Genomic DNA, 17,711 nt, shown 5'->3' with positions numbered 1-17,711 from the left:
GGACTTCAAACTAAAATCAATCAAAACAAATGATGAAGGACATTACATACTCATTGCAGGGAAGATCCACTAAGATGAAGTCTCAATTCTGAACATTTATGCCCCAAACACAAGGGCACCCACATATGTAAAAGAAACATTACTAAAGCTTAAATCACATATAAAATCCCACACATTAATAGTGGGAGAATTCAACACCCCACTTTCACCTCTGGACAGATTGGCCAAATTGAAACTTAACAGAGACATAATGGTCTTAACTGATGTTATGGCTCAAATGGACTTAATCGATATCTACAGAACATTCCACCCGAACAAAAAAGAATATACCTTCTTCTCAGCACCCCATGGAACCTTCTCTAAAATCGACCACATACTTGGCCACAAAGCAAATCTCAACAGATACAAAACAATTGGAATAACCTCCTGTGTTCTATCGGACCACCATGGTTTAAAGTTAGATTTCAACAACAGAATAAACTACAGAAATCCTACAATCTCATAGAAACTGAATAATGCTCAACTGAATCACCAATGGGTTAAGGAAGAAATACAGAAAGAAATTAAAGACTTCCTAGAGATCAAAGAAAATGAATACACCACATACCCAAATTTATGGGACACTATGAAAGCAGTGCTAAGAGGGAAATTCATAGCACTAAAGGCCCACATAAAGAAGCTGGAGAAATCTCATGCTAATAACTTGACAGCACACCTGAAATTCCTTGAACAGGAAGAAGCAAAGTCTTCCAGAAGGAACAGACGCCAGGAAATTATCAAATTGAGAGCTGAAATCAATAAAATAGAAATAAAGAGAATAATACAAAGGATTAATGAATCAAAGAGTTAGTTCTTTGAGAAGATCAACAAGATAGACAAGCCCTTATCCAAACTACCAAAAGACAGAGAGAGAGCATCCAAATTAACAAAATCAGAAATGAAAAAGGGAACATAACAACAATGAGGAAATCCACAGAATCATCAGGTCATACTTCAAAAACCTCTACTCCACAAAACTGGAAAATCTAAAAGAAATGGATAATTTTCTGGATAGGTACCACATACCTAAGTGAAATCAAGACCAGATAAACCATTTAAATAGTCCAATAACCCCTAAGGAAATAGAATCAGTCATTAAAAGTCTCCCAACCAAAAAAAGCACTGGACCTGATGGTTTTACTGCAGAATTCTACCAGATCTTCAAAGAAGACTTAATACCAATACTCTTTAAATTGTTCCACACAATAGAAGCAGAAGGAATATTACCAAACTCCTTCTATGAGGCTACAATTACCCTGATTCCTAAACCAAACAAAGATGCAACAAAGAAAGAGAACTACAGACCGATCTCCATCATGAACATTGATGCAGAAATACTCAATAAAATACTGGCAAACAGACTCCAAGAACACATCAAAACAATTATCCACCATGATCGAGAAGGCTTCATCCCAGGGATGCAAGGGTGGTTCAACATACGAAAGTCTGTCAATGTAGTACACCATATAAACAAACTCAAAGAAAAAAACCACATGATCATCTCACTAGATGCAGAAAAGGCATTTGACAAAATCCAACACCCCTTCATGATAAAGGTCTTGGAGCGATCAGGAATACAGGGAACACACCTAAACATAATAAAGGCAATCTACAGCAAGCCAACAGCCAACATCAAATTAAATGGAGAGAAACTCAAAGCAATACCACTAAAATCAGGAACAAGGCAAGGCTGTCCCCTCTGCCCATACTTATTCAATATAGTACTTGAAGTTCTAGCCAGAGCTATAAGACAACATAAGGAGATTAAGGGGATACAAATTGGAAAGGAAGAAGTCAAGCTTTCCCTATTTGCAGATGACATGATAGTATACATGAGTGACCCCAAAAATTCAACCAAGGAACTGATATAGCTTATAAAAACCTTCAGCAACATAGCAGGATATGAGATCAACTCAAAAAAAATCAGTAACCTTCCTATATACAATGGACAAACAGGCTGAGAAGGAAATCAGAAATATATCACCCTTTACAATAGCCACAAATGATATAAAATACCTTGGGGTTACTCTAACTAAGCATGTGAAGGACCTATATGACAAGAACTTTAAGTCGCTGAAAAAAGAAATTGAAGAAGATAACATAAAATGGAAAGATCTCCCATGCTCATGGATAGGCAGGATTAACATAGTAAAAATGGCGATCTTACTAAAAGCAATCTACAGATTCAACACAATCCCCAACAAATTACCAACCCAATTCTTCACAAACCTGGAAAGAATCATACGCAACTTCATAGGGAAAAACAAAAAACCCAGGATAGCCAAAAGAATCCTGTACAATAAAACAACCTCTGGTGGCATCATGATCCTCAACCTCAAGCTCTACTATAGAGCTACTGTAATAAAAGCAGCTTGGTACTGGCATAAAAACCGACATGTGGACCAATGGAATCGAATTGAAGACCTTGACCTTAACCTGCACACCTATGAACATATAATTTTTGACAAAGAAGCCAAAAATGTACAATGGAAAAGAGAAAGCATCTTCACCAAATTGTGCTGGCATAGCTGGATGTCAAGGTGTAGAAGGCTTCAAGTAGATCCATATCTGTCACCGTGCACAAAATTTAAGTCCAAGTGGATCAAAGACCTCAACATAAATCCAGTTACTCTGAACCTGACAGAAGAGAAAGTAGGAGGTACTCTTGAACGCATTGGCACCAGAGATCACTTTCTAAATATAACACCAGTAGCACAGACACTGAGAGAAACAATCAATCAATGGGACCTGCTGAAACTGAGAAGCTTTTGTAGAGCAAAGGACACAGTCAACAAGACAAAGCCACAGCCTACAGAATGGGAAAAGGTCTTCACCAACCCCACATCTGACAGAGGGCTGATATCCAGAATATATAAAGAACTCAAGAAATTAGACATCAAAATGCCCAAAAGTCCAACTAAGAATTGGGCTACAGTACTAAACAGAGAATTCTCAATAGAGGAAGTTCAAATGGCTGAAAGACATTTAAGGAATTGCTCAACATCCCTAATTATCCAGGAAATGCAAATCAAAATGACTCTGAGATACCACCTTACACCTGTCAGAATGGCTAAGATCAAAAACACAGAAGATAGCTTATGCTGGAGAGGATGTGGAGAAAGGGGAACTCTCCTACACTGCAGGTGGGAATGCAAGCTTGTACAGCCACTTTGGAAATCAATATGGCATTTCTTTAGAAAATTGAGAATCAATCTCCCCAAAGACCCAGCTGTAGCACTCTTGGACATATACCCAAGGAATGCTCAATCATACCACAGGGGCATTTGCTCAGCTATGTTCATATCAGCATTGTTTGTAATAGCCAGAACCTGGAAACAATCTAGATGCCCTTCAACTGAAGAATGGATAAAGAAAATATGGTACATATACACAATGGAGTACTACTCAGCAGAGAAAAGCAATGACATCATGAGGTTTGCAGGCAAATGGATGGATCTAGAAAAAATCATCCTGAGTGGGGTAACCCAGACTCAGAAGGACAAACATGGTATGTACTCACTCATAGCAGAATACTAGATGTAAAATAAAGATGACTAGACTACTACACAACTCCAGGGAGGCTACCTAGAAAATGGGACCCTAGGAAAGACCCAGGGATCACCCAATGACAGAGAAATGGATGAGATCTACATGAACAAGAGTGGGAGAAATGAAGGGCAAGGTTTGAGGGAAGAGAGGCTTGGAGGAACAGGACATCCCAGCTGGATCAGGAACAGAAAGGGAGAATAAGGAATGGTAGACAATGATGGATGAGGACCACATGAGAACAGGAGTGGGCAGAGTGCTGGAGAGGTCCCCTGAGGTCCACAGTGATGCATCCTCTGTAGACTGCTGGCAGTGGTCGAGAGCAAGCCTGATCTGACCTAGTCTGGTGATCAGATGGCCAAACACCCTAACAGTCGAGCTGGAACTCTCATCCAATAACTGATGGAAGTGGATGCAGAGATCCTCAGCCAGGCCCCAGGTGGAGCTCCATGTGTCCAGTTGTCTAGAAGGAGGAGGGACTGTGGGAGCATGAATTGTTGAGCCCAGGATTGGAAAAAGTATGGGGATGAAAGGCCAGATGAACAGAAGCACATGAATTGTGAACCAAAGGCTCTGGATGCCCCAACTGGATCAGGCCCTCTGGATAAGTGAGACAGTTGAGTGGCTTGGACTGGGAGGCATCCAGGGTGTGGGACTGGGACCTGTCCTTAGTGCATTAGCTGGGTGTTTGGAACCTTGGTCTTACACATGGACACTTTGCTCAGCCTGGAAGGAGGGTCTGGACCTGCCTGTACTGAATCCACCAGGTTTAAATGAATCTCCAGCAGAGTCTTGGCCCTGGAGGAGATGGGAATGGAGGGGAGGGGCTGGGGGGAAGGTGGGGGGGGGGGCTGGAGTGGGGAGGACAGGGGAACCCATGGCTGAAAATTAAAACACAAATATAATTTAAAAAAGGGGGGAAAAAGAAATAAGACAGCTCACTATGTTAGTGATAAATGTATATGTTCCAGAGGCCAATATATTTCTTAATCCTCACCTATTAGTAGCACATCTCTTATTCTTGTTGTATATTAAAACCATAATTAGTAAATAAAATGAACTAGATAGGTAAGATAATGAATATATTATTTTTTACATAAGTAGATAGCTTAAGATAATGAGTGTATTACTATTTTAATGAAAGATGTGGACCTCTCAGTAGGTTTTCTATCAGAAGTATTAAATAAATAAAATTCATAATTTCACTTATCTCAAGAGAGGATGGTGGCACAGTGGATTGCTACTTTAAGATAAACCATAAATACCTTCATCCTGACAAAAACAGAAGGTTGTAAAGGTAATAATGATTAGAGAAATTTAAACTAGCAGTATTTCAGAATTCAGAGATGACCTCCCCCTATATTTTCTATGTACTAAAAGTCAACAAATATCTATCATTTAAAGCAAGAACATGTCATTAGGCCCAAGTCATCTTCTGATCTAACTCTGTGAATATAAATTCCAATATTGTTATTTAGCTATTAAAATTATTGATTAAAATGATGTTAGTTTAATTAGTATTAAGATAAATATTTGGTTTTGCCATATTTCTTTTATGTTTAATATTTCTCAGTTTTTTTCTTCTGTCAGATTTCTTTTAAAATGTAGTATTCTGGGTGTTTAAATTACAGACTCAGTTATCAGTATCTGAAAAGTAGCAGAGAGAATTCTTTCTTTTTTTTTTTTTTTTTTTTTTTTGAGACCGTTTTTCTGTAGCTTTGAAGCCTGTCCTGGACTAGCTCTGTAGACCAGGCTGGCCTTGAACTCACAGAGATCCACCTGCCTCTGCCTCCTGAGTGCTGGGATTACAGGCATTCGCCACCACCACCCGGCAGAGAAGTTCATTTTAAAATTACTAAAACATGAATGAGAAAATTGCCTCTAACCTCTTCAACCGCCAGGCAGTGTGGGAGAGAATAGGTACAATGGAATAAACAGTAAGGACATTTGTTTCCCAAGTCTTTAATTCATCTTCCTTGGAGGAGTTTGTCTTGTAAATTAAACTGAATGATTGTGTTTCTGCTTATTCAAATCCTGACATGTTAAAGCACTTCTACAAATAGTGCCTCATTATCTTCATTTCAGGTTCTCTCTCTCTCTCTCTCTCCCTTATCTGCATGACTGTTCGTTATCTCTCCAATAATCAATTATGCTTCCTTGTTTCATACACAAATTCAAGAAAAATACGATTTGGAAAATTACACAGAGGGATTGTGTTCTGCAGAGTGGGGAACAAGTGTGCCACCATCACCCCCTCCAAACTCTTACTAGGTTTTTCAGAAAAATCATTGACAGAAAAGCATTTATCTTCCTTGGCATAATCGTAAGAGTCCTGTCAAGATTCTTAGTAATTATCATATTCTACTACATGGGTATGATTGCCTTTTGTACTCTTGGAGAAAGAACAATGCGGCCTGTTTTCTCCCAGTGTTTTCTGAGAGCAATTCTGAATCTTTAGAAAAGGCTTCCAAATATCTCCATGAATACAAAGGGCTCTATTCTTCCATTCAGTGTAAAAGAATTGTACAAATAACCACCCATACACATCACTTGGTTGTGAGGAATAAATAGTACCCTGAAAATATCAAACACATCATTGAAAATTACACACATCAATCATTTAAAATCTATTATTACACTTCAAACACTTAAATTGGAAGATGTTAAGCATTAGCGTTACAAAATATGAATGCAGAACTTGACATGAATGATTTTCTTCCACCTTTAAATTTTTAATTTTAATCCAAGTTTAGTGGCACATCCCTATAATGCCTGCAGTGGGAGGCAGAAGGATCACACATTTGATGCCAGCCTGATCTATACAGCAAGTTCCAGTCCAGAGATATAAAATGTCACTGTCTCAAATACACACAAAAAAATAAATAAATAAAATTGATAAACTTTTCATTTTAAAGTCTGTAGTTTTCCAGAGGCTTTACATATTTCCTGTGAATTTTAACCAAGGCAGGCTTTATATTTTTAATACCATTGTTCTTGTAGATTTGCAGTGTTGTTTGCAGAAACAAACTATGCCCTGATAGCTATCCAGTAAAAGTCCTTTTTGGATCACAAATATTCTGGACCATATTATTGTATATTATCATATATCGATCCATATTCACTGTATTTATATTTTAATTAAAATGCAATTCATCATATATTTAGAAGATACTAGATTTGATATAGTGTGGCTCCCAGTTAATAACTTTAGTTGCGGGGGACTGAGAAGTACAGTCCACAATTCCATGGTCACTGTGCCCCTTGGGTATAGCCAGAAATGTCCAGGAAAGTGTAAATTAGGAACAGTGGGTAACAGGGTTGGGACGTAAGTAACTGCCAATGTTCTGTATTTTCCAATTTCACACAAGCATATTAGCATGTAACAGCAGCATGAGTCTTTTGTGAAATGTGAGCAGCATTCTCTTCACAGTGGCTCTAAGTACAGACATCTCCACATTCATGGCCCAGGCCCATCCATTGACTCAACCATTTGCATGATCAAAATTTTAGGGAAAAAGCATCTCTATCAAATAAAGTCTTAATTCGTATTAGTATCTCCTAAACAATAATCATAGCAACCATACATTACATATAATATATATATATATATATTACACATTACACATATATAAACATTGTATTATGTATTGTGAACAACTTAGAGAGCATAAGAGGATTGCATAGCTCACAAGAAAATACTACAGTTTTACACAGGGGACTTGCGCACTCTCAGTTTGGAATCTGTGGGTGCCCTGGAACGATTCCACTGATACACTCATGGGCAGTGTCCATGTCTATGTGCAGTGTCACTGGAGAGCAGAGAAAGCAGAGTGAATGCTCTGCCTTCAGGGATAAGAGAAGAAACACTACAACACAATGTTTGCGTTTTCTATTTTGTAAAAAAGAAATGGGGAGATTTGCCTTCTCGGGTGAGATGACTGGCCAGTCTACAAAGCAAAGAGGAGGTAACAGGTACAGAGAAAACCCCAGAATTAAAAACCTAGAGGAGGATGTGTAACTTGCTATGCCATGTTTTGTTGATATCCCTGGGAGGCCTGTCCTGTTTTGAAGGGAAAAGGAGAAGGAGTGGATCTGGGGAACAGGGGAGGTTGAGGGGGGACTGGGAAGAGAGGAGGGAGGAGAAACTGCAGATCGGGATGTAATATATGAGAGAGGAATAAATAATACGAGAGGAAACATAATGAATATAGCTTTGAAAGTCTGGTTAGATAAAACATGCTAACTTTGAATATTTATCAAATCTTAGCTATTTTCTGAAAAACAACTGTTTAGAAGACAGGAATGTAAGTGTCTGATAATAGCCTCTTTATTAGAAAGCTACTTCCTCCACAAACGTCTTCCTGAAGAACACTTGCTTTGCATCCCAGCAGGAATGAAGCAAGTATTTAGGCTAGATCCTTAACAAGGAAACATGTCAAGATATCAGGAAATAGCTTGAGAGCTGGTCTTAGAACGCAGAGCCTTTTCAATCCCGTTCCTAGATGATCATTCTCTTTTATTCCTGTGTCTGGACTTCTTCCTTCGATTCATTCCATCTTTTTGATACAATAAATGAATTTACTGACTCTCCTACTTTTGTATTCTACCCTCTGGAAATTTTTGTGATGAAGAATTTCTTCTACATCCATTTTATTTCCTGCTGTAGCTTTGCCTTAGTCAAGATCCATTTATTTTCCCTATAACTGATTTATAACAGTTATTTTCCAGATAACTGTTTCAAGCATAAAAGAAAGAAAGGCAGAGGAGGAGCAAACAGGCTTTGTGCTTTAGCTCTTAAGCCTAGGGTGACCGCAGATCTTATTATCTGATCTGGAAAACCTCAGTGACTCAAAATTAGAACCTTTATTTTTGTACTGAGATCACAGGCAGAAATTTGAACTTTCTGACACAAAACAGGCTATGTGTCACTCAGCCTTCACCCCTGAGGACTGGATAAGGGTGTAATGAAGAATCCCTCAGTTGCCTCCTTCCTTCCATCCCTTTCTTTTCCATCCTCCTTTTTTCTTTCTTTGTTTCTTTGCTTCCTTCCTTCCCTCCTTCTTTCTTTCTTTCTTTCTTTCTTTCTTTCTTTCTTTCTTTCTTTCTTTCTTTCTCTCTCTCTCTCTCTCTCTCTCTCTCTCTCTCTCTCTCTTTCTTTCTTTCTTTCTTTCTTTCTTCATGGTCTCATGTAGCCTTAGTTTGCCACAAGGATGACCTAGGAATCATGATACTTCTGCCCCCACCTCCCTTGTGCTGGGAATACAGCATCCACTATCATGCCTGGTTTATACAGGATTCAGATCCAGCACTTCCATGTAGTTGGTAGCCATCCCAGCCTTGGCCTGGAAGTTCCAAGCCCCATTGAGGCTTTGGTAATGGTCACGCCCACAAGGCAGGGCTAAGGGAGGAAGCTGAAGACCCAGGATGGAGAGGAGAGGCTTCTCTTGGTTCCGGGACCCTGAACGCTGTAGGTAGACTGAGCAGAGTTCTCCAGAGAACACCACCGGACTGCGCCATCCCTTTCCCAGACCCTGCAACCTATCCCTTCATTTGTAAGTTACCCCACAAAATAAACCTCCCTTTTAACTATGTGGAGTGGCCTTAATAATTTCACCAATACTTCCAGAATTCAGACAAACACTCTGTCAACTGAAATACATCATGGGCTATTCATTCTCACTTTCAAGATATTGTTTTACTAGTATCTGAAAATTCACCATGCAGATAACTGCATTGCCAGGCTAGAAGATTGGCCAGTGACCTACATCACTTACTTTACAAAAAGATTTTTACCTAAAGAAAGCTGTGTTCTTTATTAATATATAAACATACTGCTCTTAACCTCAGTATTGAAATGGACTGATTGTAATAGAGAATAACAGTTCTTAAGCCTGAAGATTTACTATTTGGCTATACGCAGAGGTACTTGCTGATTTCTGGACTCCACTAAAGTTTCATGAGGCTTGGGTTATGTAGTTTTACAGGTTTATATTCACCATTGATATTCATTTAATGGATGAATGAAAAGGCTAAACCAAACATAGTCACTCACGGGGTGTGTCATATCAATAACAGATTGCTTTAAAGGAAAAGAGAATCTTCCTAATAGTATTTAGGTTTTAGTATATATGAATACATTGTCTGAAACAAAACAATAAAGGAAAATAGCTTACAAAACAAATTAGGTCAGGGTGATGGCTCAGTGGCTAAACTGACTGCTGCAGAGTGAGAACTGGAATTCAGATTTCCAGAGTCCACACACAAATGTATGGTCATTGGGAATTGTAGTTCACCTGTAGCCAACCTCTTGGGAGCAGAGACAGGAATATCCAGGAAAAGCTGCTAAGTAGGTAAACTCTGGGTGCTGTGAGAGACCCAGGCTCAGTTAATGAAATGGGGAGTGATGAAGGGAGGCAACAAATGCCAACAATTGTCCTCCACACACATGTTCACACACAAAAGTGCACTCCATACATGTATGTCCTCACACATGAAAACATGCACAGATATATGTACAAATAAGAAACATGCATACTCATGCAAAATCATATGATTTAGAAAAGTTAACTATTTAATTGGGGCTAGAGAGACAATATGGCAGTTAAAAGTGCCTACTGCTCTTGCAGAAAACATGAGTTTTGTTCCCAGCATTCACATCAGGTTGTTTACACCTGCATGTAACGCAAGTCCAGGGGATCCAAGTCACTCTCAATGACGCTGGATCTTGTCCTGTAAGTTCATGTGCCATTCATTCATTTATTCACCTAGATGTTTCTTCTCTGCTCTAATCTCAGTCCTTCTGCAATTCATTTTCTATTTTTATAATCAGCTCATTCTTTGATTTTTCTGTTTTTGTATCTTGAGGAAGGAGGATTACTGTGTTCTAGACTACCCTGTACTACAAATCAAGACTTTGTCTCAAAAAAAAGAAAAGAAGGCAGGGTGCTGGTGGCACACACCTTTGATCCTAGCACTTGGGAGGCTGAGACAGGTGGATATCTTTAGTTAGAGGCCAGCCTCATCTACAGAGTGAGTTCCAGTACAGCCAAGACTGTTAGATAGAAAACTTTCTCCAAAAAAAAAAAAAAAAAAAGAAGGAAAGAAAGGAAGGAAGGAAGGAAGGAAGGAAGGAAGGAAGGAAGGAATGGGAAGGGAGGGAGGAAGGAAGGAAAGAAAGAAAGAAAAAGGAAGGAAGGAAGGAAAGAAGGAAGGAAGGAAGGAAGGAAGGAAGGAAGGAAGGAAGGAAGGAAGGAAGGAAAAGAGAAGTATTCCATTTCAAATTCTTAAGAAAGATCAGGAGGGGCTTACAATCTCGGAGTATACAACCATCTGCATCTTTCTATTCTTTCCCATTGTTGTGGTGAGGTATCTGTTACATGACACAAGGAGCCCATTAAATGAATCTTAAATATTTTCTATGTAGAGAAATAAATATTCTCTAAGAAGAATATTTCTCTCAAAGATTTTTTGAAAACTGTTTCTATAACTTATTGCTTCCTCCTGCTCCTATTTCATTCTTTTTCTCTCCACCAAATTCCACGACTGATGTGTCTATACACCCACTTTCACTGCTTCTATTCTTTCTTGAATATTCTAATCAACTTTTCACCCTCTCACTTCACAAAATATGTTCTATTATGTTGAATTAATGACATTTCAATATTCATTATGCATTCTGTATTCTAAGTCCTTTTTCCACCCCCTTCCCTTTCGAACTCAGTGCACACATACATGTTAATTGACATTTTTTTTCCTGTAAAAAGCAACTGTTTCTCTCTTAAACATTTTTGGACGCTCTGTCAGTCTCCTAACCATGAAACTCGGGAATTGAGTGATTCATCTTTGGGGACCATATCCTTACACCAACATTCAGTTTTAGCAGATCATATCTAACTTCCTAGCATGGTACAGCCTCTCAATGAATGCATCTCCGTTTTGGAACTCCTTTGCAACATCTGCACCCACACAATCTGCTGCTGTCTTGATATTGAAATCCCATAGTCACCTCATGTTTAAATGTCCAAAACTGTGCTCATGACATCTCTCCACCCTTATCACCAATATAAAGATCCTCTCCTAATATTTTTGTCTCAGACAGTACCAACAATAGTAAGGCATATTTAAAGAAAATAGTACCTGTGACAGATGTGGTTATATACTGAATTTCTTATAGTAATCCCAGCCCTTAGGAGCTTGAGGCAAGAGAATTGAGTCTTCATCTAACCTGTGTTACATACATATCAGGACTCTGTCTCAAATTAAAAACATTAAATATTCTATTTTAAAAGGATTTTATTTGTGAATTATAGTGGCAATACAAAATTTCCCATGCACAACTTGAGCTCAAAAAACCCCTAGTCTGTGCTGTTTGAGGAGATAAAAAGGGCCTTTATGTCCATGTATCAACTAATGTAGGACACATTCTCATTGCACTGGTGAGAGAAAAAAAGGAGGCAAAGAAATTGGAAAGAAATGCAAAATGTGGAGTATCGTTATTGGATACACTTTACAAACTGATGAAATGGAACAGGGCCAAAGGAGGAAGAATACAGAGAAAATTGTCTGCTGGTCATTTTGCATTTCTTACCAACTACTGGCAAAGTCTGTTCCATGAGAAGAATTTCTGTGCTTCTCTGCTTTGGCACCTGTTCTCTATAGGAACCCATGAGTGCAAACAGCTAGGCAAGGCAGGAAGCTCCAAGGAGACCCATGAACAGTGTTTGAGAAACGCTTGTATTCTCTCCCTTCAGATTGGATGGTGAATGTCTTCTAAACATGGGTGGACATCATTTCTTCTCTAAGCTGTACTTCAGTATTTTAGAGTCAGTTTTATTTGTAAGAAGAAAATGATCTTCCAGAGACATTTTTGTTGATTTTTAAAGGAATTATGTCTTAATAACATGTCTTACAATTTTGGAGTAGTCTGACAACACATAAGCATTCTGATCCACCAGCTAATCATTTCACAAATATTTGCAGCTAGAGTTTCTGAGTCATTTTCTAAATTATTTCTGAAATTAGAAACTACCTGATACTATATTTTGCTCCAATTGTACCTTTCAATTTGTTTAATAATTGTAATGTTGATGACTAAACTAAATTACATGACTTCCTGATGTTCCTAATCACAACTCAATATTTTCCCACATTTTTTATTTGAATTCTAGCAAGGATCTTATTCCTTCCATTTCTATTTCTACTAGTTTAGTAGTCACAAAGTAGAATAATATCTTGTGTGAATCAGCTTTGATATCTAAACAAATTTACAAAAGGAGTCAATGTTAGAAAACTTGCTTTCACATTAAATTTTATTTCAGGCTGTGACTGAGTTATAATACGCCTTGCCTTAAAAGTATCTCAAGAGATATTTACTCTCACTGTGCTGGGGACCAATCTGTAGATTTAGAGCTAATAGTGATTGTTGTGAAACTGTATGCTCCTGGGCTTGTCAGATGCATGTTTAGGATTATAATAATATCCTGTTAGTAGATTTTTTCCTTTAATGAATAGTAAGTGTCCCTTTTCATCTTTTCTTATTAGTTTGGGTTTAAAGTCTATTTTGTCAGATATTAAAATAGCCAAGTCTGTTTCTTAGTTCCATTTGCTTATGTAGTGGTTTTAATGTGATATCCTCCATAAGTCCCTGCCATTTGAATACATGATCCCAGTTGGTAGCTATTTGGGGATGATCCGGCAGTACAGCCTTGGTGGAAGAAGTATGTCATTGGGAATAGGCTTTGGAGTTTCAAATAACTCATATAACTTCAAGTTAGCTCTTTCTGCCTCCTGCTTGTTGTTTGAGATGTGAGTTCTCACCTATTCCTGTCTCCATGCTTTTGCTTCAGCATCATGAACTCTAACCCTATGGAACTATATGCTGTCTACCCATGCCTATATGCCTTGTGATTCTGCCATCTGATTTGCTCTCTCTGTCCAGCTACCTCACTTCCTGCCCAGCTCTGTCACTTCCTGTCTGTCTATACAGACCTCCAGACCTCCATGGTTAACTAGTGTTGGAATTTAAGGCACGTGTCTCCATACCTGGCTCTGTTTCTAGTGTGGCCTTGAACTCACAGAGATCTAGTCAGATCCCTGCCTAACAAGAGATAGGATTAAGGGTGTGTGCTAACATTGCCTGACTTGTTTGCTTATTTATAAAGGCTGTTCCCATTCCTCTGATCTCCAGGCAAGCTTTATTTATTAAAGTACAAATAAAATGTCACCACATTTCAGTGCAAATAAAATATCACCACACCTTGGTCATGGAGTTTCATCATAGCAATAGTTATAATAATAATTAATATTGAAAGTCATTGAAAAGTGTGTATTAATTCCTGTCATTTTGTTGATTTTGTCATGTTTCCTTGACTCTCCTTTGATTACCTGTCCTAGTGTTATTTGTTGCTTGAGACCTCTTAAGTGTATTTCTCTTTCTCTGCAGATTGAAGTGTTTCTTTCCAGGGTCCTCTACAGAGATGGCATAATATTCATCAGCTCCTTTAGTTGAAATTTATCACAGACAGTCTTTACTTCATGCTCAATTTAAATAGATAATTTTGCTGGATATAATAGTTTGTGTTGATAGCTCTGGTTTTTCAGGACTTGGAGTACATCCTTTCAAACCCTTCTGGGTGTGAAGTTTTCTGTCTGGTAATTTGATTTTATTCTCGTTGTCCTTCTTTTATAAGTCATTTGATATTTCTCTCTTAAAGCTTGCCACACCCTTCTTTATTCTGTTTTTAATGTTTTAACTTTGGTGTGCCCTGGAGAATTTCTTTTCTGGTTTTGTCTATTTGGTGTTTTAGGAGGCCTCTTTTATCTGGATGTGCATCTCTTTCTCAAGGTCTTGGAAATTTTCTTCTACAGTTTTATTGAATATATCTTTCATGCTAACGTGTTCTATTCCTTGTAGGCCCATAATTTTGAGGACATAAGTTTTCATGATATCTTATAACTCTTCCATGTCCCTTTATGTTTTTAAAACTTCTCTTTGACCTTCACTGAGTGATCTAATTATTCTACTGTGTCTTCAATTGTTGACTTTGTTCTGGGTACAATCCAACCTATTGCTGAGACCTTCTGCTGAGGATTTAAATAGGCTTCCTAGGTTTTTCTTTTTCAGTGTTGTTTCAGTTGAGGTTTTCTTAATGAATTAAAATTCTGCTTTTATGTCTTATTTCATTCATCTCTTTTTCTTACCGAGAAAGATTGGTGACCTGATTTCCATCCTCAGAACTGGCAGAAAGGTGTAGGGGGAGGAATTGGCTCCACAAGTTCTCCTTTTACACTCCACATGTGTGCCATGTCACATTCACTCCTGCATATACATATCACACATGCACAGACACACACACATACTTATATACACATATATACACACACTCAAAATAATTAATTTTTTAAAGTTTCTTATTAAGGCCTGAATTTTTTAATTATTGATTATAACATCAGAACTTCTACAAAAAAATCTCAATTTTTGCCTCCTCTAGTTGTTAATACAAATTTTATTTACATATATCTGTTACATATAATATTCAAACAGTAGGTTATTCAGAAGAGTCCCAAATCCAATGATATGAATTTATACAAAATATAATCAGCCTCTAAATCATATAACTATTATGAAATTTCTTTGTTTTATGTAGCAAGTGTGGAAGTAGGTGTGACTATGAGTTTGTTTAAATTAATATTTTCTATTTAATTCATTTCTGAGTGAACTTCCATTATAATTATTTTAAATCTTTTCTAGAATATAATAATACTTAGATATAAATTTCACATTTAATGTGTGTGTGTGTGTGTGTGTGTGTGTCTATATGCGAACTTATTATTCTAAAACACAGTTCTATTCTGGTATTTGAAATCAATATCACTTTGTCTTTTGTAAATTAGATCGGGTAAATAAGTCAGGCAGATAAAAGTGTTAGTGTTGAATTATTGCATTCATTTCTTTCTATATAATTTTTTTTTATTTGTCTCTCCTGAACTTAGCTGGTACATTCCATAGCTGTTAATAATACATGGAAAGGAAGATAATGTCAACTGTTTTCTACTGATGAGCAATGTTTAAGAAAGTTCAAAATGGGGAGAATGGGTCATGTATATAATCTCAGCACCAAGGAGACTGAGACAGAGTCATCTTTGTAAGACTAAAGCCAGGCTGGGCTACATAGTGAGGTCTAAGTCATCACAGGCCACAGTGATACCCTATTATAAAGAAATAAACCTAAAAGTTCAAAACATGAATACCCTGTGGTCATGTTTACACAATTTTAGGAAATATGTTTAAGGAACACTCACATGTATACTAATAAGCAATAATGAAACAGCACATGACTGTTCTGCTAGAGAAGCAATGACTAATTTTATTTCACCTATAAGTGAATTTCTTTTTATAGCCCTTTGTTCTAAGGCAGTCTTTTGTTTGGTGTAGTAAACGTAATTCGTCTGCTTTGTAGCAGTAGCTCATTAGCACTATCTATACATGAAGATCAATATTAGAATAACTGAACACTAGTAACAAACAATTACTGAAGGCATTACTTTATGCGCACAACTGAAAAAAATAGGTCGACTTAATATTACAAAAAGTGGAAAAAAAAGATACTACTAATCATAAGCAGGAACTAAACCAAGTGTGGGAAACGCTACAACTGCAAGGTCAAGTGGGAAAAACCGGGAAATATGCTTTGGATAGACCACTAGATGCCACTATTTTGTGAAACAAAACAAAATATCCCTCATGATAGTATAATTGATATGTAATTTATAATCCTTTCTTTTTCTATTTTAGTCATATATGATTATATTACATTTACAAAGCAATTATATTTATCTGGGATTATTTAAATGCACACAAACATGAAATATAAAGTCAGTTATGAAGCACAGAATTTATCAACATGAATGGAAAGTTTTGGCTGTCAAACCTGAGCTATTTTTAATCAATAATTTAAAACCAAACCTTAAGTGACTGGAATATATATGATGCAATAACTATATAAATTGTAAAATATATTGCATAAATATTTTTAAATGTCTTACTGCTTGGATTCCAGCTACCTTCCCTACATGACTGTCTATGCAATGTTAGAAATGAGGCTGCACATAAAGAAATTTCACTGGAAGTAAAGTCTGTGTAATCTAGTAACTGTCATGGAAGCTAAATTGGCTTCAAGTGAGTGTACGTCAAGACTGAAGAGAATTAAATTACCTCCAGGAGTGAGCAATCCACGGGTAGCCACATAGATCAGCGCTTTTCATATAAATATGGTAGCACATATGGACATAGTTCATTTATTCCCTAAAAGAAACCTAAGTAAATCAGCATGAATATAGTTACTCAGTATAAAAAGAATTGATGGCTGTCTGGTCTAGCACAATGCCTCCCACAACTTCCCCTCCACACATGGACATGTATGGAAACCTATAAGGCATTCCTTTGAATAGACAAAAGGGTTTTCCATTTCTAACCCAGATAACTATAACAGTTAAACTATCACCTAATTGGATAAAAATACCTAAAAAGCTATTATCTGATTATTTTTTACATATTCAAGTTGATATGATGTTATAACATAGGATTTTATGTTAGTTATCTATTTCCATATAAAATTTTATCTCAAAATTTATCAGCATAAAATTATCAGCATTGAAGAAGTTTTAATCTTAATATTTTTATTTATGTCTGTGTGTGGGTATGTACACATGTGTACAGGTGATGACAGAAGCTAGGAGAGGCTATTAGATGGAATGGAGTTGTAGTTACTGGCAGTGGTGAACTGCCTGATATGGGTGGTGAAAACTGTACTCAGGTCCTTGGCAAGAAGAGCAAGGGACAGCACTCCTAACCATGGAGCCATCACTGCAGCTCTATCACTTACTTTTAGACCACAGTTTCTGCAGGCCAGAGATCCAGGACAGTTGAATTGTTTTGGTGCAAGATTTTTCACAGGGCTGTGGTTAAGTTGGCAGCTGACTTTTCAAGTCTCATCTGGAACTGAAGCATCCACTTCCAAGTCTTTCACACATGGTTGGCAAGTTTTGCTTTCTCTTTGTTAGAGAGTTCATCTTCTCATTCGACAGGCTTCTCTACAGATAGTTGCAACCTGTATGACTTTCTGGCC

Source organism: Onychomys torridus, chromosome 3 (genome assembly GCF_903995425.1).
Source record: "Onychomys torridus chromosome 3, mOncTor1.1, whole genome shotgun sequence".
NCBI classification, from domain to species: domain Eukaryota; kingdom Metazoa; phylum Chordata; class Mammalia; order Rodentia; family Cricetidae; genus Onychomys; species Onychomys torridus.
The sequence above is the reverse complement of the archived record's forward strand: the minus strand, read 5'-3'. Positions refer to the sequence as shown.